Here is a 23,389-nt window from a genome sequence, read left to right as displayed (position 1 = left end):
GCGCGCGCCCTAGGGAGCGGGGCCGCGCGCGCCGGGACAGAACAGACGGGGAGCGAGTCAGGTAGGAGAGCCGGGGTGCGCATCGCGAGCGGGCGCTACCCGCATCGCGAATCGCATCCCGGCTAGCAGCAGGATCGCAGCGCCCCGGGTCAGAGGACGTGACCGGGGCGCTGCAGCGGAGGAGGTGAAGCGAGCGCTCCGGGGAGGAGCGGGAACCCGGAGCGCTCGGCGTAACAGCCTCATTATTCCAGGATAGTTCAGAAGCCAGAGTACGGAATTGCACGGCGTACTCGCCAACGGAAGAATTACCCTGGACCAGGTTCAGCAGGGCAGTCTCAGCAGAAGAGGCTCGGGCAGGTTCCTCAAAGACACTTCGAATTTCCGAGAAGAAGGAGTGTACAGAGGCAGTGACGGGGTCATCGCGGTCCCAGAGTGGTGTGGCCCATGACAGGGCTTTTCCAGACAGAAGGCTGACTACGAAAGCCACCTTAGACCTTTCAGTAGGAAACTGGTCCGACATCATCTCCAAGTGCAGGGAACATTGCGAAAGAAAGCCACGGCAAAACTTAGAGTCCCCATCAAATTTGTCCGGCAGAGACAAGCGGAGGCTAGGAGTGGCCACTCGCTGCGGAAGGGGTGCAGGAGCTGGCGGAGGAGATGGTTGCTGCTGTAGCAGAGGCAGAAGTTGCGACTGAAGTTGCTGCACCATGGTGGACACTTCCGACAGCTGGTGGGTTAGATGGGCGATCTGTCGGGATTGCTGGGCGACCACCGTGGTGAGATCAGAGATAGAAGGCAGGGGAACCTCAGCGGGATCCATGGCCGGATCTACTGTCACGATGCCGGCTGGCAGGAGGTGGATCCTCTGTGCCAGAGAGGGATTGGCGTGGACCGTGCTAGTGGACCGGTTCTAAGTCACTACTGGTGTTCACCAGAGCCCGCCGCAAAGCGGGATGGTCTTGCAGCGGCGGTAGTGACCAGGTCGTATCCACTAGCAACGGCTCAACCTCTCTGACTGCTGAAGATAGGCACGGTACAAGGGAGTAGACAGAAGCAAGGTCGGACGTAGCAGAAGGTCGGGGCAGGCAGCAAGGATCGTAGTCAATAAGGTAATAGCAGGAGGTCAAGTACACAGTATGGACAAACACAGTAACGCTTTCACTAGGCTCTAAGGCAACAAGATCCGGCAGGGGAGTGCAGGGGCAGAGATCAGATATAGTCTGGGAGCAGGTGGAAGCCAATTAAGCTAATTGGGCCAGGCACCAATCATTGGTGCACTGGCCCTTTAAGTCTCAGGGAGCTGGCGCGCGCGCGCCCTAGAGAGCGGAGCCGCGCGACAGCACATGACAGCAGGGGACGGGAACGGGTAAGTGACCTGGGATGCGATTCGCGAGCGGGCGCGTCCCGCTGTGCGAATCGCATCCCCGACGGCCATGACAGTGCAGCGCTCCCGGTCAGCGGGACCGACCGGGGCGCTGCGGAGAGAGAGACGCCGTAAGCGCTCCGGGGAGGAGCGGGGACCCGGAGCGCTAGGCGTAACACTTGTATATAGGAGCAGTAGTATAGTAGTTATATTCTTGTATATAGGAGCAGTATTATAGTAGTTATATTCTTGTATATAGGAGCAGTATTATAGTAGTTATATTCTTGTATATAGGAGCAGTATTATAGTAGTTATATTCTTGTATATAGGAGGCAGTATTATAGTAGATATATTCTTGTATATAGGAGCAGTATAATAGTAGTTATATTCTTGTATATAGGAGCAGTATTATAGTAGTTATATTCTTTTATAGAGGAGCAGTATTATAGTAGTTATATTCTTGTATATAGGAGCAGTATTATAGTAGTTATATTCTTGTTTATAGGAGGTAGTATTATAGTAGTTATATTCTTGTATATAGGAGGCAGTATTATAGTAGTTATATTATTGTATATAGGAGCAGTATTATAGTAGCTATATTCTTGTATATAGGAGCAGTATTATAGTAGTTATATTCTTGTATATAGGAGCAGTATTATAGTAGTTATATTCTTATATATAAGAGCAGTATTATAGTAGTTATATTCTTGTATATAGGAGGAGTAGTATAGTAGTTATATTCTTATATATAGGAGCAGTAATATAGTAGTTATATTCTTGTATATAGGAGCAGTATTATAGTAGTTATTGTAATAAAGAGAAGAGCACCAGGCACTGTCTACTCGACTGTGAGTCAAATTATCCTGTCCGGACTATCCGGGGTGTGTAACCTGCTGCACTAGGTGCTGTGGGGAGCGTCTACGTCTATAAAGGACAAAGTCTTTCATACAATGGCAAGTAGAAATGAAGGTAGACGGACGACTCACCCAGGTAGCAAAAATATCTTCTTTATTCAAGGCTTGCAGCTTAAAATAACAGCAGGTTCAGGGGGGTCTGTCAGCAGGAACGCAGGGCTGTGGAGTGCAACGACCGTATCGCTTCGGACTGAAGCTTCTTCCGGCCTCCAGCTGGAGGCCGGAAGAAGCTTCAGTCCGAAGCGATACGGTCGTTGCACTCCACAGCCCTGCGTTCCTGCTGACAGACCCCCCTGAACCTGCTGTTATTTTAAGCTGCAAGCCTTGAATAAAGAAGATATTTTTGCTACCTGGGTGAGTCGTCCGTCTACCTTCATTTCTACTTGCCATTATATTATAGTAGTTATATTCTTGTATATAGGAGCAGTATTATAGTAGTTATATTCTTGTATATAGAAATAGTATTATAGTAGTTATATTCTTGTATATAGGAGCAGTATTATAGTAGTTATATTCTTGTATATAGGAGCAGTATTATAGTAGTTATATTCTTGTATATAGGAGCAGTATTATAGTAGATATATTCTTGTATATAGGAGGCTATTTTTATTGTGAATACAAACATAAAAATACAAAAAAGAATATATTCTTACAATACAAAACAAAAATAACAAGCATTGTACACACAATGACTACTCAACTAGAGTGTATATATAGAGTCATAATAAACTTAAAAAGTCCACATTTGCTGGGAAAGAAAAAAAAACTGAAAAAAACAATCAGCTGTGTTAAACCAAAGAGACATTCCTCCATAATTTCCCATTATTTTGGTTCCTCCGTATCTCTAATGACTTTACCCACTGGAGCTCGGACATGATCTGTCTTACTGCTGTGATGTGGTGGAATGGCTCATTGTGTATGGACACTCGGGTTCTCATGTGCCAATGGTAATATTTAATGATTGTTATAATTATGTACATTGTCCCCCTGTCTACAGTCCTGTTACTGGATGGTACAGCATATATGATGTCAGGATATGTCAGGTTCTGCAGTAATGGGATGTTCAGCTTACTGGACACTTCTTCCCATATCCTCCTCCCGGCCCTGCACTCAGATATGAAATGCTCCATCGTCTCCTCCTGCTGACAACCCAGAGGACAGTTCCCATCTGAGACACTTAGATATTTTAGATTACCCCTGACAAAGAGCCTCCCATGGAGCGACAGCCAAGCTATGTCAAATAACTTTGGGGGAGTCGTTTCCCATTGAGGAACTTTAGACTTTGCTGTAAAGTGCTGGTCACACAATCCCTCAAGGCAAACGGAGAACAGAATAAAGCCCTACAGATCCTCACATATAGGTCCTTCCTTGGCTTACTCTCTATATAAGATTTCTCAATGCGCCATCTCTTCAGACATCTGAGCCCGTATTCCAGGTACGGGGGGAGGTAGTCACGCGTCCATCTCCCCCTCTTGAGACTGCCGCCTCGCACCCAAGACTCTGCAAAAGGCAATATCCAGTCCCTGATACTATTCGCCCACAGGGAGCTGTTGTTTGAGTCCAGGCAACCAAAATTTACTTTTAGAAACATGGAGTCAAAGAACACCCTTGGATTCAGCATATCCAACCCACCCTCTCTCCTCTGTAGGTAGGTGATCCCTCTTTTTATCAGGTTCAACCTGTTCCCCCAAAAGAGTTGGAAGAACAGGCTAAATAGCCGAGCGGAGAAAGATTCTGGCAAAGGAAAAATGACAGAGACATACAAGAAGATGGGGACCAGGTAAGTCTCCAGTTCTTCCATCGCTGAACCTTTGCATTTCCGGTTTCCAACTTCTCTTCCCAATTTAGTTTAGCATTATGGTCCCTCCCAAATTTGACCCCTAGGATTTTAATAAAGGAGGAGGCTATCACAAAAATTGGGGCAGATCAAAGTCTTGATCAGTATCTGATACCCAGAGAGCTTGACTCTTCTCAAGGTTGACCAGAGACCCTGAGGCCTCCGAGTAACTTCTGATGGCCGCAGACAACATCTCCACCTCACGAGGCTCAGATATCACTCTGGTCACATCATCCGCATAGGCAACAACACTCAGGGGCAGGCAGTGGGGGACCGGCACCCCCTGAAAACCACACTCCTGCAGTGACCTCAGAAACGGGTCTAAGGCAAATACATACAGCAGCGGACTCAGTGGGCAACCTTGTCTCACCCCCGCCTTAACCCTGAAGGTGTCACCCTGCCAACCATTGATCAGAGGAAAGCTCTCAGCCTCACAATACAAAGTCTTCAGCCAATCGATGAATTGTCCCGGAATACCGTACTTTGACAAAGTGGCCCATAGATACTCATGATCTACTCTGTCAAAGGCTTTAGCCTGGTCAAGACTCACAACATATCTCCCACACCTAAGGGCTTTACATCTCTCAAACATCTCCCTTATGGAGATCACTGCCCCAGAGATGTTCCGCCCTTTTACTGTGCCATACTGACAGCCTGCCAACAGTGCCGGGGACAGACAAACTAACCTAGAGAACAGGATCTTTGCCAGAATCTTCCTGTCGACATTCAAGAGGGCAATTGGCCTCCAGTTCTTGATGTCACTCAGCTCTTTACCTTTAGACAGCAGAATCAGCGAGGACACTCTCATGGATGGAGGCATCAGGTGACTTTCTAGACAATTTGTGTAAACATCCACGAGGATTGGGGCCAAGAGGTCTCTGAATGTCTTATAGAATTCTGCTGTTATCCCATCTGGACCTGGTGCCTTCTTCACATGTAACTTATCAATGGCCTCTTTGACCTCCGCCACCGTCAATTCTGCTGTCAAAGGAGAAAAGTCCAAATCATTGGTATCAGGGAGCGGAGTCGCCTCTAAGAATTGGGTCATCTTGTCTCTATCCAAAACCTTCCTCTGAAACAAGTCAGCATAGTAAGATCTCACCACCCCCAGGATACCCTCCCGAGATTCCTGCAAAACACCCTGGGAGTCAGTGAGACCGGTGACAGATTTATTTGCCACCGGCTCCCGGCAATTCTCAAAGGGATCAGGAGACCCTAAGGCCCCCTAATCCCTTTCAAGAACCAGGGAGGTATACCTGCTGTACTGATACTGCCTTATCTCAGATTTCAGCCGGTCTATCCTTTGTTGGTCCCCACCCGCCGAATATAGTGACTCCAATTCTTTGCGCAGCTTGAGATACTGGCCATACTTACTCTTCCCCTTTATAACTGACAGTCTCTTTAAGAGGGTTCTGATCTCATCCTTGACATCCTCCCACCAGGCGGCCATATCATCATAGAAGTCCACCCTCTCTAGTTGACCCTGTATAAGAGAGTGAACCTGCCTCTGCACAGAAGGATCCTCTAATAGGCTGGAATTCAGTCTCCACAACCCTCTACCTGTCTCAGGACCCTGTGTGACACCCAAACAGAAATATAAGGCCCGATGGTCAGAATAAGGGACGATCTTCTCATCTTTCTCACCAATCGTCTCTGTAGGACTAACCAGAGCCAAATCTATACAACTACTTCTTCCACCACAAAAATAGGTAAACTTTGCCTTCCGACCACCCTGCACAAACACATCTGACAACCCGGCCTGTAGAATGATGCTGTTTAAGACCTTGGAGTCTCGGGTTAGAGGTCTATTAGATTTTCTGTCACTAGATGTTCTGGAGGCATTAAAATCTCCGGCCATGATTACAGGGACAGACGTGAAGAGATAGGGCTTTACTTCATTATAAAGGTTAACCCTTTCAGTCACTGTCTGTGAACCATAGATATTAATGAGTCGGAGCCTTCTACCCCGAATAGTAACTTCCAGCATTAGGCACCTTCCCATCAATACCTCTGTCAGCCTATGTACAGTTACATCATTGGTGGTAAAGAGGATAGAGACCCCGGCACTTGGTTCCACAGCCAGTGACCAAAAGGATGGACCAGACCGCCATTCCCGCTCTGCTTCACATAACAGTCCTTGAGTTTTTAAACGTGTCTCCTGTAAGAAGAAGATGTCAGCATCAAGTGACTTCAGATGGTCCTAAAACCGCGTGTCTGGTCCTCCTCACTCTGACACTGTTCACATTACTGGAGAACACTTTAAGGGTAAAGTCGGCCATTATAAAGCAGAGCAGAAGAAGCAGAGATGTCACCCCCATCATCATATATCAGAGTTCGAGCCCTCCTGCTGACCACCTGTTTCCATGTCCGATTCAGACAGACGTTTTGCTCGTGGGGGTCTCCTTTTTGTGGGGGGATCACCCTCTTGGTCTTCATTAAATTCATCTACCACTCGCTTTAACTCTCTCTCCATCTCTTCCTCAGCATCTGACTCTGATAGGACACTGTACCTATTTGTGATGGTCATGACACCTTTTCTTTTTTGAAGGTTTTTGGACAGTGGTCCATCCCTCCTCAGGCTTACGGCTGGTTTTGTCTTTCTTCCGTCTCTTCTGCGGGTTTATTGATGCTGGGGCAGAAGAAGACATGGCCACAACCTGCTCAGTGACCTCCCTGTTCCCTTCAAAAGCTCCTGGCTGGGACTGGTCGGGCACGATGTCACCTATAGTGTCACCCATATTGTCACCGCTAGTGTCACCAATATTGTCACCCATATTGTCACCGCTAGTGTCACCCATGTTATGCTGAGGCTCGGGTTGTGTCACTGCTGACCCTGACACCAACGTCTCCTCCTCCAGGTCCTCTGCCCCCTCCAGCAGGTCCTCATCAGGGAAGTCCTTACAGATGTTATGCCAAGCGTCAGGACAGTCCCTGTGGGAGTGACCGGTCTTACCACAGAGGTTGCAGCGGATGTTCTTGCAGGTGGCGCTGACATGACCGATCTCCCCACATAAATTATACTTCACTAGGGTGCACACACTCGCGATATGACCGGTCTTCCCACACTTGAAGCATTTTCTGGGCTGACCTGCATAGAAACAAACCCCTTTCTCCCGGCCAATAAAGAAAGAATTGGGCAGATGTTGGGTAATGGTGTTTATCTGCCGTAACTTCACCAGGACTTTCCACCCTCCCGTCCATATGCAGTCCTCATCCCTGGTCTTAGGTCTGACATTAGGTCACAGTGTCTCTTTAACCATACGACAATATCCTGGGGGGGGGGGGGGGGGGGCAGACTCGTTCCAGAATATAATGGTGACATTCGCTGTGTCTGATCTGGAGATGGGGACAAAGCTGAACTTATTCCAGCCATCAGCATCTCTCACCCGGGTGACATGGGCCCAGAAGCGGTCCAGGTCAGACATGAGTTTGAAGCTGACGTCATAGCCCTGCCTGTCAGGAAGGTTTATCACTGCCAGGATGTTAGATGGCAGGAAGCCCATATGGTGGCACAGAAGTTCACGGACCACAAACCTCCTGTCAGGCAGCTCCTCCTTGGCCCCTCTATGTCTGAACCTGACCACGTTCCTCCTCTTGAAAGCCTGACCTGTATAATTCACATTGGACATAAATGGTGACCTACGACTCCAGGCATTACCAGAGGAGGCGCCACTACTTCTACCCTCCTGCTGTACTTGGGGGCGCTGTGGTGGCTGCTAACCAGCTGTACTAAGGGGGTCTGACACTTGTGTGACTAAAGGGGGGAAGTGTTGTGCATCAGACTGTACAGCCCCCTCCCCACCATCAACCTCTATACTCTGGGGGTCACAAGCCTCTGAAGTCTGAACTAATGGTGGACCTGACCCCAGAGATGACCCCAGATCCCACACAGACTGTGAAGCGCTCCCCTCTGCAGACACATTATCAGTTAAATTACATATATTCATATCAGTACTGGCAGAATGATCCTGCACTACAGAGCCCAGCAAGCCCTGCAGAGCCATGTCCTGTGAACTCTCTGCTGCACTGCTGCCTTCAGGTAAGAGTCCACAGTCCTGCTGCTCTCTACTGCCCCCCAGGGCTTGTGGTGACTGCACTGCGGTTACAGAGTTACCTTCTGGTAGGAGTCCATAGTCCTGCTTCACCGTGCTGACTGCTGGGACTTGTGGTGCCTTAGGGGGAGTCTCTGCAGGTCTCTGATGTTGCTGGACACTTGCTCCCCCTTGCTTGTACAAATCCCCTTTCTCAAAAGGGAAGCTGGCTGGTCTGAGGAGTGGTCTTGCACAGGACTGCTGGATGTCCTCTTGTCTTGCACAGGACTGCTGGATGTCCTCTTGTCTTGCACAGGACTGCTGGATGTCATCTGGACAGGTTGTAGACTTAGGTGCAGCAGTAGATGGAGATGACTTTGGTCTTTCCTTATATCCCTCAAATCTTTGCTGATTTCTGAAGGTCTCAGCGACTGGTCCCATCTGGTCCAATACGTCCTCCATGTCCTGCACAGTGTCAGCGAGCTGCACAGCGAGGGAGCTCAGCTTCTTGTCATGTACAGCCTGGTTATTGGGGTTTGCTGCCTTTAGCTTGTATATACAGTCTATCTGTTTCTGCAGCTGTAACTTTGTCTTTTTTAAAGTCTCAAGTCTCTTTACCAGAGCTGGGATCTGCTCGGCCAAACATAGTTCAGGCGCCCGCTGAGTATTGGGGGGCCGCGCTGGTGGGGTACTCACAGGACTCTGCTTCTGAGGTGGGATCTGCTCGGCCAAACACAGTTCAGGCGCCCGCTGAGTATTGGGGGGCCGCGCTGGTGGGGTACTCACAGGACTCTGCTTCTGAGGTGGGATCTGTCTCGGTGCTGTGGTCACTGCTGCAGGGTCACAATCTCCAGACTGGGGACTGGGCCCCTGGTTCTTCTCAGTGACCGCACTTGTGGCCCCCTGAAGCCTTCCTGGTGTACTCCCTCTGGTCCCCTCTGGCGTGTTGGTGACTTTTGCGCTGCTCCCGCTCCCGTATCGTGTGCGGTCAGAACGTATCAGGACAGGCTGCTGCAGATTCTCCTGCATGGTCTGCTTCTCCAGGGATGTTCTCCTCTGTCTGACTGCAGGAGGGGTGGATTGTACCTGCAGCCATTACCTGACTTGATGAAGTTTCTTTCCTCACTTCCACAACTTTCTTCTCATCTGTGCTTCTTGCTGCACCAGAACTGACAACATTCTGAACATTTCTCACATCCATAGAAACTTTAGGATTTTCATCCATGGTTTGTGGTGTCTGGGGATTAATTCCCAGAATAGGCCGAGAAGCCTGGGCCTTGCTTGGGGAGCTTCCCCACCCAGGGTGGCCCCTCCCTGGGCTTTCTCCAGACATCAGGAGAGCAACACACACACAACCTCTCAGCTAGGAGGCAGTATTATAGTAGTTATATTCTTGTATATAGGAGCAGTATTATAGTAGTTATATTCTTGTATATAGGAGCAGTGTTATAGTAGTTATATTCTTGTATATAGGAGCAGTATTATAGTAGTTATATTCTTGTATACAGGAGCAGTATTATAGTAGTTATATTCTTGCATATAGGAGCAGTATTATAGTAGTTATATTCTTGTATATAGGAGCAGTATTATAGTAGTTATATTCTTGTATATAGAAGGCAGTATTATAGTAGTTATATTCTTGTATATAGGAGCAGTATTATAGTAGTTATATTCTTGTATACAGGAGCAGTATTATAGTAGTTGTCACGATGCCGGCTGGCAGGTAGTGGATCCTCTGTGCCAGAGAGGGATTGGCGAGGACCGCGCTAGTGGACCGGTTCTAAGTCACTACTGGTTTTCACCAGAGCCCGCCGCAAAGCGGGATGGTCTTGCTGCGGCGGTAGTGACCAGGTCGTATCCACTAGCAACGGCTCACCTCTCTGACTGCTGATGGTAGGCGAGGTACAAGGGAGTAGACAGAAGCAAGGTCGGACGTAGCAGAAGGTCGGGGGCAGGCGGCAAGGTTCGCAGTCAGGGTGGATAGCAGAAGTTCTGGTACACAGGCTTTAGACACACAATACGCTTTCACTAGGCACAAGGGCAACAAGATCCGGCAAGGGAGTGCATGGGAGGAGGTTAGATATAGTCAGGGACCAGGTGGAAGCCAATTAAGCTAATTGGGAAGATTGGGCCAGGCACCATCATTGGTGCACTGGCCCTTTAAATCGCAGAGACCCGGCGCGCGCGCGCCCTAGGGAGCGGGGCCGCGCGCGCCGGGACAGGACCGACGGAGAGCGAGTCAGGTACGGGGACCGGGGTGCGCATCGCGAGCGGGCACCACCCGCATCGCGAATCGCATCCCGGCTGGAGGCGGGACCGCAGCGCACCCGGTCAGTGGATCTGACCGGGGCGCTGCAACAACGAGGATGAGGCGAGCGCTCCGGGGAGGAACGGGGACCCGGAGCGCTCGGCGTAACAGTACCCCCCCCCTTGGGTCTCCCCCTCTTCTTGGGGCCAAAGAACCTGAGGAAAAAAAACTCAATTTTTTCGTGATGAGGTCCGATGCACATTAGGAGGGGTTCCGTGCGGTAACGCACGAGACAGTCCAATTTTTCATTGTAAACACAATTGATGTAGAGGGGTCTGGCGAGACTGGTCACAGGGACGTTGAACCTGTTGATAAGAGAGGCCAAAAAAAAATTTCCTGCAGATCCGGAATCCAAGAAGGCCATAGTAGAGAAGGTAGAGGCAGATATCCGCACAGGCACAGTAAGACGTGGAGAAGCAGAGTTGACATCAAGAACTGTGTCACCTTTGTGCGGAGTCAGCGTACGTCTTTCCAGGCGGGGAGAACGGATAGGACAATCCTTCAGGAAGTGTTCGGTACCGGCATAGTACAGGCAAAGATTCTCCATGCGGCGTCGTGTCCTCTCTTGAGGTGTCAAGCGAGACCGGTCAACTTGCATAGCCTCCACGGCGGGAGGCACAGGAACGGTTTGCAGAGGACCAGAGGAGAGAGGAGCCGGGGAGAAAAAACGCCTCGTGCGAACAAAGTCCATATCCAGGCGGAGCTCCAGACGCCATCCGGAAAAACGCATGTCAATGCGAGTGGCAAGATGAATGAGTTCATGTAGGTTAGCAGGAGTCTCTCGTGCGGCCAGAACATCTTTAATGTTGCTGGATAGGCCTTTTTTAAAGGTCGCGCAGAGAGCCTCACTATTCCAGGACAACTCGGAAGCAAGAGCACGGAACTGAATGGCGTACTCGCCAACGGAAGAAACACCCTGGGCCAGGTTCAGCAGGGCAGTCTCGGCAGAAGAAGCTCGGGCAGGCTCCTCGAAGACACCACGGACCTCAGCGAAGAAGGACTGGACTGTGGCTGTGGCAGGATCATTGCGGTCCCAGAGTGGTGTGGCCCCAGACAAGGCCTTTCCAGAAAGGAGACCACGGCAGAGTCTAGAGTCCTCATCAAATTTGTCCGGCAGGGACAAGCAGGGGTTAGGAGCGGCCGGTTGCTGCGGAGGAGTTGCAGGAGCCGGCGGAGGAGATGGTTGTTGCAGTTGCAGCTGCTGTAACTGTGACTTCAGTTGCTGTGTCACGGTGGACAAGTATGCCAGCTGGTGATTTTGTTGGGTGATCATCGTGGAAATGTCGGCAAGACTTGACAACGGCACCTCAGCGGAATCGCACCTCAGCGGAATCCATGGCCGGACGCTGCGGAGGAGTTGCAGGAGACGGCGGAGGAGATCGTTGTTGCAGTTGCAGCTGCTGTGTCAGTGGCAGCAGCTGCTGTAACTGTGACTTCAGTTGCTGTTTCACGGAGGACAAGTATGCCAGCTGGTGATTTTGTTGGGTGATCATCGTGAAAATGTCGGCAAGACTTGACAGCGGCACCTCAGCGGAATCCATGGCCGGATCTACTGTCACGATGCCGGCTGGCAGGTAGTGGATCCTCTGTGCCAGAGAGGGATTGGCGAGGACCGCGCTAGTGGACCGGTTCTAAGTCACTACTGGTTTTCACCAGAGCCCGCCGCAAAGCGGGATGGTCTTGCTGCGGCGGTAGTGACCAGGTCGTATCCACTAGCAACGGCTCACCTCTCTGACTGCTGATGGTAGGCGAGGTACAAGGGAGTAGACAGAAGCAAGGTCGGACGTAGCAGAAGGTCGGGGGCAGGCGGCAAGGTTCGCAGTCAGGGTGGATAGCAGAAGTTCTGGTACACAGGCTTTAGACACACAATACGCTTTCACTAGGCACAAGGGCAACAAGATCCGGCAAGGGAGTGCATGGGAGGAGGTTAGATATAGTCAGGGACCAGGTGGAAGCCAATTAAGCTAATTGGGAAGATTGGGCCAGGCACCATCATTGGTGCACTGGCCCTTTAAATCGCAGAGACCCGGCGCGCGCGCGCCCTAGGGAGCGGGGCCGCGCGCGCCGGGACAGGACCGACGGAGAGCGAGTCAGGTACGGGGACCGGGGTGCGCATCGCGAGCGGGCACCACCCGCATCGCGAATCGCATCCCGGCTGGAGGCGGGACCGCAGCGCACCCGGTCAGTGGATCTGACCGGGGCGCTGCAACAACGAGGATGAGGCGAGCGCTCCGGGGAGGAACGGGGACCCGGAGCGCTCGGCGTAACAGTAGTTATATTCTTGTATATAGAAGGCAGTATTATAGTAGTTATATTCTTGTATATAGGAGCAGTATTATAGTAGTTATATTCTTGTATATAGGAGCAGTATTATAGTAGTTATATTCTTGTATATAGAAGCAGTATTATAGTAGTTATATTCTTGTATATAGGGGGCAGTATTATAGTAGTTATATTCTTGTATATAGGAGCAGTATTATAGTAGTTATATTCTTGTATATAGGAGCAGTATTATAGTAGTTATATTCTTGTATATAGGAGGCAGTATTATAGTAGTTATATTCTTGTATATAGGAGCAGTATTATAGTAGTTATATTCTTGTATATAGGAGCAGTATTATAGTAGTTATATTCTTGTACATAGGAGCAGTATTATAGTAGTTATATTCTTGTATATAGGAGCAGTATTATAGTAGTTATATTCTTGTATATAGGAGCAGTATTATAGTAGTTATATTCTTGTATATAGGAGCAGTATTATAGTAGTTATATTCTTGTATATAGGAGGAGTATTATAGTAGATATATTCTTGTATATAGGAGCAGTATTATAGTAGATATATTCTTGTATATAGTAGCAGTATTATAGTAGTTATATTCTTGTATATAGGAGCAGTATTATAGTAGTTATATTCTTGTATATAGGAGCAGTATTATAGTAGTTATATTCTTGTATATAGGGGCAGTATTATAGTAGATATATTCTTGTATATAGGAGGAGTATTATAGTAGTTATATTCTTGTATATAGGGGCAGTAATATAGTAGTTATATTCTTGTATATAGGAGCAGTATTATAGTAGTTATATTCTTGTATATAGGAGCAGTATTATAGTAGTTATATTCTTGTATATAGGAGCGGTATTATAGTAGTTGTATTCTTGTATATAGGAGGCAATTTTTATTGTGAATACAAACATAAAAATACAAAAAAGAATATATTCTTACAATACAAAACAAAAATAACAAGCATTGTACACACAATGACTACTCAACTAGAGTGTATATATAGAGTCATAATAAACTTAAAAAGTCCACATTTGCTGGGAAAGAAAAAAAAAACAGAAAAAAAAAACAACAACATCACATCAGCTGTGTTAAACCAAAGAGACATTCCTCCATAATTTCCCATTATTTTGGTTCCTCCGTATCTCTAATGACTTTACCCACTGGAGCTCGGACATGATCTGTCTTACTGCTGTGATGTGGTGGAATGGCTCATTGTGTATGGACACTCGGGTTCTCATGTGCCAATAGTAATATTTAATGATTGTTATAATTATGTACATTGTCCCCCTGTCTACAGTCCTGTTACTGGATGGTACAGCATATATGATGTCAGGATATGTCAGGGACTGCAGTAATGGGATGTTCAGCTTACTGGACACTTCTTCCCATATCCTCCTCCCGGCCCTGCAGTCAGATATGAAATGCTCCATAGTCTCCTCCTGCTGACAACCCAGAGGACAGTTCCTATCTGAGACACTTAGATATTTTAGATTACCCCTGACAAAGAGCCTCCCATGGAGTGACAGCCAAGCTATGTCAAATAACTTTGGGGGAGTCGTTTCCCATTGAGGAACCTAAGACTTTCTTGTAAAGTGCTGGTCACACAATCCCTCAAGGCAAGCGGAGAACAGAAAAAAGCCCTACAGATCCTCACATATAGGTCCTTCCTTGGCTTACTCTCTATATAAGACTTCTCAATGCGCCATCTCTTCAGACATCTGAGCCCGTATTCCAGGTACGAGGGGAGGTAGTCACGCGTCCATCTCCCCCTCTTGAGACTGCCGCCTCGCACCCAAGACTCTGCAAAAGGCAATATCCAGTCCCTGATACTATTCGCCCACAGGGAGCTGTTGTTTGAGTCCAGGCAACCAAAATTTACTTTTAGAAACATGGAGTCAAAGAACACCCTTGGATTCAGCATATCCAACCCACCCTCTCTCCTCTGTAGGTAGGTGACCCCTCTTTTTATCAGGTTCAACCTGTTCCCCCAGAACATTTGGAAGAACAGGCTAAAGAGCCGAGCGGAGGAACATTCTGGCAAAGGAAAAACAACAGAGACATACAAAAAGACGGGGACCAGGTAAGTCTTCAACATTTTAACCCTTTCTCTATAGGTCAGCCTCCAGTTCTTCCATCGCTGAACCTTTGCATTTCCGGCTTCCAACTTCTTTTCCCAATTTAGTTTTGCCGTTATCGTCCCTCCCGAATTTGACCCCTAAGATTTTAATATAGGAGGAGGCTCTCACAAATTGGGGCAGCTCAAAATCTGGATCAGTATCTGATACCCAGAGAGCTTGACTCTTCTCAAGGTTGACCAGAGACCCTGAGGCCTCCGAGTAACTTCTGATGGCCGCAGACAACATCTCCACCTCACGAGGCTCAGATATCACTACGGTCACATCATCCGCATAGGCAACAACACTCAGGGGCAGGCAGTGGGGGGCCGGCACCCCCTGAAAACCACACTCCTGCAGTGACCTCAGAAACGGGTCTAAGGCAAATACATACAACAGCGGACTCAGTGGGCAACCTTGTCTCACCCCCGCCTCAACCCTGAAGGTGTCACCCTGCCAACCATTGATCAGAGGAAAGCTCTCGGCCTCACAATACAAAGTCTTCAGCCAATCGATGAATTGTCCCGGAATACCGTACTTTGACAAAGTGGCCCATAGATACTCATGATCTCCTCTGTCAAAGGCTTTAGCCTGGTCAAGACTCACAACATATCTCCCACACCTCAGGGCTTTACATCTCTCAAACATCTCCCTTATGGAGATCACTGCCCCAGAGATGTTCCGCCCTTTTACTGTGCCACACTGACAGCCTGCCAACAGTGCCGGGGACAGACAAACTAACCTAGAAAACAGGATCTTTGCCAGAATCTTCCTGTCGACATTCAAGAGGGCAATTGGCCTCCAGTTCTTGATGTCACTCGGCTCTTTACCTTTAGACAGCAGAATCAGCGAGGACACTCTCATGGATGGAGGCATCAGGTGACTTTCTAGACAATTTGTGTAAACATCCACGAGGATTGGGGCCAAGAGGTCTCTGAATGTCTTATAGAATTCTGCTGTTATCCCATCTGGACCTGGTGCCTTCTTCACATGTAACTTATCAATGGCCTCTTTGACCTCCGCCACCGTCAATTCTGCTGTCAAAGGAGAAAAGTCCAAATCATTAGTATCAGGGAGCGGAGTCGCCTCCAAGAATTGGGTCATCTTGTCTCTATCCAAAACCTTCCTCTGAAACAAGTCAGCATAGTACGATCTCACCACCCCCAGGATACCCTCCCGAGATTCCTGCAAAACACCCTGGGAGTCAGTGAGGCCGGTGACAGATTTATTTGCCACCCGCTCCCGGCAATTCTCAAAGGGATCAGGAGACCCTAAGGACCCATAATCCCGTTCAAGAACCAGGGAGGTATACCTGCTGTACTGATACTGCCTTATCTCAGATTTCAGCCGGTCTATCCTTTGTTGGTCCCCACCCGCCGAATATAGTGACTCCAATTCTTTGCGCAGCTTGAGATATTGGCCATACTTACTCTTCCCCTTTATAACTGACAGTCTCTTTAAGAGGGTTCTGATCTCATCCTTGACATCCTCCCACCAGGCGGCCATATCATCATAGAAGTCCACCCGCTCTAGCTGACCCTGTATAAGAGAGTGAACCTGTCTCTGCACAGAAGGATCTTCTAATAGGCTGGAATTCAGTCTCCACAACCCTCTACCTGTCTCAGGACACTGTGTGACACCCAGACAAAAATATAAGGCCAGATGGTCAGAATAAGGGACGATCTTCTCATCCTTCTCACCAATGGTCTCTGTGGGACTAACCAGAGCTAAGTCTATACGACTACTTCTTCCACCACAAAAATAGGTAAACTTTGCCTTCCGACCACCCTGCACAAACACATCTGACAACCCGGCCTGAAGAAGCAGTATTATAGTAGTTATATTCCTGTATATAGGAGCAGTATTATAGTAGTTATATTCTTGTATATAGGAGCAGTATTATAGTAGTTATATTCTTGTATATAGGAGCAGTATTATAGTAGTTATATTCTTGTATATAGGAGGCAGTATTATAGTAGTTATATTCTTGTATATAGGAGCAGTATTATAGTAGTTTTATTCTTGTATATAGAAATAGTATTATAGTAGTTATATTCTTGTATATAGGAAGCAGTATTATAGTAGTTATATTCTTGTATATAGGAGCAGTATTATAGTAGTTATATTCTTGTATATAGGGGGCAGTATTATAGTAGTTATATTCTTGTATATAGGAGCAGTATTATAGTAGTTATATTCTTGTATATAGAAATAGTATTATAGTAGTTATATTCTTGTATATAGGAAGCAGTATTATAGTAGTTATATTCTTGTATATAGGAGCAGTATTATAGTAGTTATATTCTTGTATATAGGAGGCAGTATTATAGTAGTTATATTCTTGTATATAGGGGCAGTATTATAGTAGTTATATTCTTGTATATAGGAGGCAGTATTATAGTAGTTATATTCTTGTATATAGGGGCAGTATTATAGTAGTTATATTCTTGTATATAGGGGCAGTATTATAGTAGTTATATTCTTGTATATATGAGGCAGTATTATAGTAGTTATATTCTTGTATATAGAAGTATTATAGTAGTTATATGCTTGTATATAGGGGCAGTATTATAGTAGTTACATTCTTGTATATAGGAGCAGTATTATAGTAGTTATATTCTTGTATATAGGAGCAGTATTATAGTAGTTATATTCTTGTATATAGGAGGCAGTATTATAGTAGATATATTCTTGTATATAGGAGGCAGTATTATAGTAGTTATATTCTTGTATATAGGGGCAGTATTATAGTAGTTATATTCTTGTATATAGGAGCAGTATTATAGTAGTTATATTCTTGTATATAGGAGCAGTATTATAGTAGTTATATTCTTGTATATAGGAGCAGTATTATAGTAGATATATTCTTGTATATAGGAGGCAATTTTTATTGTGAAAACAAACAAAATTACAAGTAACATAAATTCTTACAATGCAAAACAAAAATAACAAGCATTGTACACACAATGACTACTCAACTAGAGTATGCACAGAGTAATATTAAACTTAGAAAGTCCACATTTGCTGGAAAAGGAAAAACACAAAAAAAATTTATAAATCATCCGTGTTAAACCAAAGAGACATTCCTCCATAATTTCCCATTATTTTGGTTCCTCCGTATCTCTAATGACTTTACCCACTGGAGCTCAGACATTATCTGGCTTACTGCTGTGATGTGGTGGAATGGCTCGTTGTGTATGGACACTCGGGTTCTCATGTGCCAATGGTAATATTTAATGATTGTTATAATTATGTACATTGTCCCCCTGTCTACAGTCCTGTTACTGGATGGTACAGCATATATGATGTCCGGATACGTCAGGTTCTGCAGTAATGGGATGTTCAGCTTACTGGACACTTCTTCCCATATCCTCCTCCCGCCCCTGCAGTCAGATATGAAATGCTCCATGGTCTCCTCCTGCTGACAACCCAGAGGACAGTTCCTATCAGAAACGCTTAGATACTTTAGATTACCCCTGACAAAGAGCCTCCCATGGAGCGACAGCCAAGCTATGTCAAAGAATTTTGCGGGGAGTCGTTTCCCATTGAGGAACTTTAGACTTTCCTGTAAAGTGCTGGTCACACAGTCCCTCAAGGCAAGTGGAGAACAAAAGAAAGCCCTACAAACCCTTACGTATAGATCCTTCCTTGGCTTACTCTCTATATAGGACTTCTCAATGCGCCATCTCTTCAGACATCTGAGCCCGTATTCCAGGTACGGGGGGAGGTAGTCACGCGTCCATCTCCCCCTCTTGAGACTGCCGCCTCGCACCCAAGACTCTGCAAAAGGCAATATCCAGTCCCTGATACTATTCGCCCACAGGGAGCTGTTGTTTGAGTCCAGGCAACCAAAATTAACTTTTAGAAACATGGAGTCAAAGAACACCCTTGGATTCAGCATATCCAACCCACCCTCTCTCCTCTGTAGGTAGGTGACCCCTCTTTTTATCAGGTTCAACCTGTTCCCCCAGAACATTTGGAAGAACAGGCTAAAGAGCTGAGCAGAGAAAGATTCTGGCAAAGGAAAAACAACAGAGACATACAAAAAGACGGGGACCAGGTAAGTCTTCAACATTTTAACCCTTTCTCTATAGGTCAGCCTCCAGTTCTTCCATCGCTGAACCTTTGCATTTCCGGCTTCCAATTTCTCTTCCCAATTTAGTTTGGCATTATCGTCCCTCCCGAATTTGACCCCTAGGATTTTAATATAGGAGGAGGCTCTCACAAATTGGGTCAGATCAAAATCTGGATCAGTATCTGATACCCAGAGAGCTTGACTCTTCTCAAGGTTGACCAGAGACCCTGAGGCCTCCGAGTAACTTTTGATGGCCGCAGACAACATCTCCACCTCACGAGGCTCAGATATCACTACAGTCACATCATCCGCATAGGCAACAACACTCAGGGGTAGGCAGTGGGGGACCGGCATCCCCTGAAAACCACACTCCTGCAGTGACCTCAGAAACGGGTCTAAGGCAAATACATACAGCAGAGGGCTCAGTGGGCAACCTTGTCTCACCCCCGCCTCAACCCTGAACGTGTCACCCTGCCAACCATTGATCAGAGGAAAGCTCTCGGCCTCACAATACAAAGTCTTCAGCCAATCAATGAATTGTCCTGGAATACCGTAGTTTGACAAAGTGGCCCATAGATACTCATGATCTACTCTGTCAAAGGCTTTAGCCTGGTCAAGACTGACAACATATCTCCCACACCTCAGGGCTTTACATCTCTCAAACATCTCCCTTATGGAGATCACTGCCCCAGAGATGTTCCGCCCTTTTACTGTGCCATACTGACAGCCTGCCAACAGTGCCGGGGACAGACAAACTAACCTAGAAAACAGGATTTTTGCCAGAATCTTCCTGTCGACATTCAAGAGGGCAATTGGCCTCCAGTTCTTGATGTCACTCGGCTCTTTACCTTTAGACAGCAGAATCAGCGAGGACACTCTCATGGATGGAGGCATCAGGTGACTTTCTAGACAATTTGTATAAACATCCACGAGGATTGGGGCCAAGAGGTCTCTGAATGTCTTATAGAATTCTGCTGTTATCCCATCTGGACCTGGTGCCTTCTTCAGATGTAACTTATCAATGGCCTCTTTGACCTCCGCCACCGCCAATTCTGCTGTCAAAGGAGAAAAGTCCAAATCATTAGTATCAGGGAGCGGAGTTGTCTCCAAGAATTGGGTCATCTTGTCTCTATCCAAAACCTTCCTCTGAAACAAGTCAGCATAGTACGATCTCACCACCCCCAGGATACCCTCCCGAGATTCCTGCAAAACACCCTGGGAGTCAGTGAGACCGGTGACAGATTTATTTGCCACCCGCTCCCGGCAATTCTCAAAGGGATCAGGAGACCCTAAGGACCCATAATCCCTTTCAAGAACCAGGGAGGTATACCTGCTGTACTGATACTGCCTTATCTCAGATTTCAGCCGGTCTATCCTTTGTTGGTCCCCACCCGCCGAATATAGTGACTCCAATTCTTTCCGCAGCTTGAGATACTGGCCATACTTACTCTTCCCCTTTATAACTGACAGTCTCTTTAAGAGGGTTCTGATCTCATCCTTGACATCCTCCCACCAGGCGGCCATATCATCATAGAAGTCCACTCTCTCTAGCTGACTCTGTATAAGAGAGTGAACCTGTCTCTGCACAGAAGGATCCTCTAATAGGCTGGAATTCAGTCTCCACAACCCTCTACCTGTCTCAGGACCCTGTGTGACACCCAGACAAAAATATAAGGCCAGATGGTCAGAATAAGGGACGATCTTCTCATCCTTCTCACCAATGGTCTCTGTGGGACTAACCAGAGCTAAATCTATACGACTACTTCTTCCACCACAGAAATAGGTAAATTTTGGTTTCCGACCACCCTGCACAAACACATCTGACAACCCGGCCTGTAGAATGATGTTGTTTAAGACCTTGGAGTCTCGGGTTAGAGGTCTATTAGAGGATCTGTCACTAGATGTTCTGGAGGCATTAAAATCTCCGGCCAAGATGACAGGGACAGACGTGAAGAGATATGGCTTCACTTCATTATAAAGGTTAACCCTTTCAGTCACTGTCTGTGAACCATAGATATTAATGAGTCGGAGCCTTCTACCCCGAATAGTAACTTCTAGCATTAGGCACCTTCCCATCAATACCTCTGTCAGCCTATGTACAGTTACATCATTGGTGGTAAACAGGATAGAGACCCCGGCACTTGGTTCCACACCCAGTGACCAAAAGGATGGACCAGACCGCCATTCACGCTCTGCCTCACGTAACAGTCCTTGAGTATTTAAACGTGTCTCCTGTAAGAAGAAGATGTCAGCATCAATAGACTTTAGATGGTCATATACGACATGTCTGGTCCTCCTCACTCTGACACTGTTCACATTACTGGAGAACACTTTAAGGGTAAAGTCGGCCATTATAAAGCAGAGCAGAAGAAGCAGAGATGTCACCCCCATCATCACAGATCTGAGTCTGAGCCCTCCTGCTGACCACCTGTTTCCATGACCGATTCGGACAGACGTTTTGCTCGTGGGGGTCTCTTTTTTGTGGGGGGATCACCCTCTTGGTCTTCATTAAATTCATCTATCACTCTCTTTAGCTCCCTCTCCATCTCTTCCTCAACGTCTGACTCTGATAGGACACTGTACCTATTTGTGATGGTCATGACACCTGACCCGGGGTCTACTTTCTTTTTGGAAGGTTTTTGGACAGTGGTCCATCCCTCCTCAGGCTTACGGCTGGTTTTGTCTTTCTTCCGTCTCTTCTGCGGATTTATTGATGCTGGGGCAGAAGAAGACATGGCCACAACCTGCTCAGTGACCTCCCTGTTCCCCTCAGTGGCTCCTGGCTGGGACTGGTCGGGCACTGTGTCACCAATATTGTCACCCATATTTTCACCGCTAGTGTCACCAATATTGTCACCCATATCGTCACCTCTAGTGTCACCCATGTTATGCTGAGGCTCAGGTTGTGTCACTGCTGACCCTGACACCAACGTCTCCTCCTCCAGGTCCTCTGCCCCCTCCAGCAGGTCCTCATCAGGGAAGTCCTTACAGATGTTATGCCAGGCGTCAGGACAGTCCCTGTGGGAGTGACCGGTCTTACCACAGAGGTTGCAGCGGATATTCTGGCAGGTGGCGCTGACATGGCCGATCTCCCCACATAAATTACACTTCACTAGGGTGCACACACTCGCGATATGACCGGTCTTCCCACACTTGAAGCATTTTCTGGGCTGACCTGCATAGAAGCAAACCCCTTTCTCCCGACCAATGAAGAAAGAATTGGGCAGATGTTGGGTTATGTTGTTTATCTGCCGTAACTTTACCAGGACCTTCCACCCGCCCGTCCATATGCCGTCCTCATCCCTGGTCTTAGTCAGGTCTGACATTAGGTCACAGTGTCTCTTTAACCACACAACAATATCCTGGGGGGGGACAGACTCGTTCCAGAATATAATGGTGATGTTTGCTGTGTCTGGTCTGGAGATGGGGACAAAGCTGAACTTATTCCAGCCATCAGCATCTCTCACCCGGGTGACATGGGCCCAGAAGCGGTCCAGGTCAGACATGAGTTTGAAGCTGACGTCATAGCCCTGCCTGTCAGGAAGGTTTATCACTGCCAGGATGTTAGATGGCAGGAAGCCCATTTGGTGGCACAGAAGTTCACGGACCACAAACCTCCTGTCAGGCAGCTCCTCCTTGGCCCCTCTATGTCTGAACCTGACCACGTTCCTCCTCTTGAAAGCCTGACCCGTGTAGTTTACATTGGACATGAATGGTGATCCACGACTCCAGGCATTACCAGAGGAGGCGCCACTACTTCTACCCTCCTGCTGTACTTGGGGGCGCTGTGGTGGCTGCTGACCAGCCGTACTAGGGGGTCTGATACTTGTGTGACTAAAGGGGGGAAGTGTTGTGCATCAGACTGTACAGCCCCCTCCCCACCATCAACCTCTATACTCTGGGGGTCACAAGCCTCTGGAGGCTGAACTAATGGTGGACCTGACCCCAGAGATGACCCCAGATCCCACACAGACTGTGAAGCGCTCCCCTCTGCAGACACATTATCAGTAATATCACATACAGTCATATCAGTGCAGTCACTGGCAGTATGATTCTGCACTACAGAGCCCAGCAAGCCCTGCAGAGCCATGTCCTGTGAACTCTCTGCTGCACTGCTGCCTTCAGGTAAGAGTCCACAGTCCTGCTGCTCTCTACTGCCCCCAGGGGCTTGTGGTGACTGCACAACGGTTACAGAGTTACCTTCTGGTAGGAGTCCATAGTCCTGCTTCACCGTGCTGACTGCTGGGACTTGTGGTACCTCTGGAGGAGTCTCTGCAGGTCTCTGATGTTGCTGGACGCTTGCTTCTGCTTGTCTGTACAAATTTCCTTTCTCAAAAGGGAAGCTGGCTGGTCTGAGGAGTGGTCTTGCACAGGACTGCTGGATGTCCTCTTGTCTTGTACAGGACTGCTGGGTGTCCCCTGGTGAGGCTGAAGACTTAGGTGCAGCAGTAGATGACTTT

This window comes from Hyla sarda, unplaced genomic scaffold (assembly GCF_029499605.1).
Source record: "Hyla sarda isolate aHylSar1 unplaced genomic scaffold, aHylSar1.hap1 scaffold_126, whole genome shotgun sequence".
Taxonomy (NCBI): Eukaryota; Metazoa; Chordata; class Amphibia; order Anura; family Hylidae; genus Hyla; species Hyla sarda.
The sequence above is the reverse complement of the archived record's forward strand: the minus strand, read 5'-3'. Positions refer to the sequence as shown.